The sequence below is a fragment of the Lissotriton vulgaris genome, unplaced genomic scaffold (genome assembly GCF_964263255.1).
Source record: "Lissotriton vulgaris unplaced genomic scaffold, aLisVul1.2 SCAFFOLD_13040, whole genome shotgun sequence".
Classification (NCBI taxonomy): domain Eukaryota; kingdom Metazoa; phylum Chordata; class Amphibia; order Caudata; family Salamandridae; genus Lissotriton; species Lissotriton vulgaris.
In genome coordinates, this window is record NW_028255311.1 from 9,873 (window position 1) to 12,009 (window position 2,137).

Here is a 2,137-nt window from a genome sequence, read left to right on the forward strand (position 1 = left end):
GTATTTTATACTGGTTCTTTGCTTTCTGCCACACTGGCACCAATCAAAGTAGAATCTTTGCATATATTTTAATTTTCGAATGAATTTGCTCATTTTTATACATTTCCCCCCCCCCCTTCACCCCCTTTCCCACTGCCCCCTCCCCAGTCCCCTCCCCCCACATGCCACCCAATGAGGCATTTAGACTCTAACAAGAGTCTGTTGTGATGGAGAGACACCCCTACCCAGTGCCACACATATAAATCTTATATCTTCTAACAACCCTTAGCTGGGCTAAGAAAGAGGTGCAAAACAAATGAAAACAAATATAAAAAATAAAAAGAAAATGGAACCTCATATAGGGCCCTATAGAGAGCATTAAAGACCCTACCAGAAACAATCAGTACAGATGAGGCGCCAACTACCTCTGAATCTAAGAGACAAAATAGTCCCCAAACCAGTTAGGAAATATCATATATGTACTACCACTATAGATACTTTTGCAGCTATTCCCGCAATCAAATGGATTTCTAGATCCTACACTTGTATATCAGTCGGTTGGGTTAATTTCCACCAAGTTTTGCACAGCAAGACCCAGTGTCATAGAGAGATGATTAGATGCGGCTTTAGGTCAAACTGTCTAGGAATTCCTTTGCTTTGATTTCCGAGGTGAAGAACTTGGCTTGGCCCTTATAGATAACTTTTAGCGTGGCTGGATTATTCAGATAAACCTGAGTCTTTTTCTCCAGAAAGGGCTTGATCAGTTGACGGAGCCGCCACCTCCGCTCCACTGTAGTGTGGCAGAAATCAGGCCTAACAAAGTATGAGATATCACCTCTAGTCCGATGGGCATCTGGTCTTGCTTTCTCAGAGATAGCTTGGCGGAGAAGAAAATTTCCAAAATATACTAAGATCGCCCTAGGATATTTGCCCTGCGAGATTGAAGCCCTTAGTGTAAACGGTGTTCTGTGGACACGTTGGACTTCTAGCTCCCAGTTCCATGTGGCCAACTCTGGAAATGTATCCTTGAATAGCTGGATCACAAATACGTGTATATTGTCACCCTCAATCTTTTCTGGAATACCCAGTATTCGGAGGTTATTGCGTCGCATACGATTTTCCATTTCCTCCAGTTTCCATCTAACGTCCTTAAGTTCTGCATCATGAGCCTCTACTTGCTCCTTAACGACAGTGGCTTTGGCTTCATTATTACTATGCGATCCTCCATATCGATCAATCTTGTGTTAGAGGCTGCAACTGACTTGGAGAGTTTACGCACTACGCCTTGAACCTTGTGTAGTGCTTGTTGAGCCCTACGCCCATCCTTTGAAGTCTGTTCTCTATGGGAAGCTATCGCTTGAAGCACCGTGTCCATAACAGATGTTAGAGTGGCATTTTGCTGCTCAAGAGAGGGAGTACCTTCGATATGGACTCTAGAGGGGGGATCCTGCGAGCTAGAAGCTATTGCTGGAGAGTGGTCCCAAAGTAATCCAGCGGCGCCATGATGGCTCCTTTTCTTTCTTAACACTGTATGCCTCCCATCTCTGGATTCGCCTAAGGCAGCGTCAGGGTCGCTGTCCTGTGAGCTAATGTTAGAGCCAGTATGAATATCAGAGTAGGAGTAGGAGTCCGAGTCTGTATCCAGGTCATGAGACCATCTGGGATTCGCAAGCCCCTCAGAGATGGTAAAAAACTCAGATGGTTCCTTGTCTGTATCCGAAGCTATGCCCGTCCCCCCCTTAAGATCGAATGGAGGGGCCGCTAAAACCTGCTCGTTGTCTAGATGCTGCAGAGAGTTGGCATCCTCATTAATCAGGCTAGGAGAGAAAGTTTCTTCAGGAGGCGAAATACTAGTCTGGGGCTGCATTGGACTTAGTGCTGTGGTATTGAGGCTCAAAGAAGATATGGTATTAGGGAGGGTGGGTGTAGCAGTAGCCTGTGCTTGGTGCGATTCAGCTGCAGGCCTACCTTCCTTCTGGATCGGTTCCTGATCTCCCTGAGCTGGCCCATGCCCATCTGCTGGCGTTGCTTGCGTTATTGGCTTTGCTGGAAATGTTACTGTACCAAGCACTCCTGGTATGTCCTTTGGCGCCCCATCCTTCCGGATGTTTGCAGTCCCCTGTGTCAGCACGGCTGGGTCAGCTTCTGTTGAGGCACC

The 2,137-nt window shown here is 46.7% G+C and overlaps 1 pseudogene; it reads right to left on the bottom strand.

The window, feature by feature from the left end:
* Positions 1 to 605: 605 nt before the first annotated feature.
* LOC147659169 (uncharacterized) lies at positions 606 to 1,846 on the bottom strand (annotated as a pseudogene).
* Between the last annotated feature and the right edge of the window lie 291 nt (positions 1,847 to 2,137).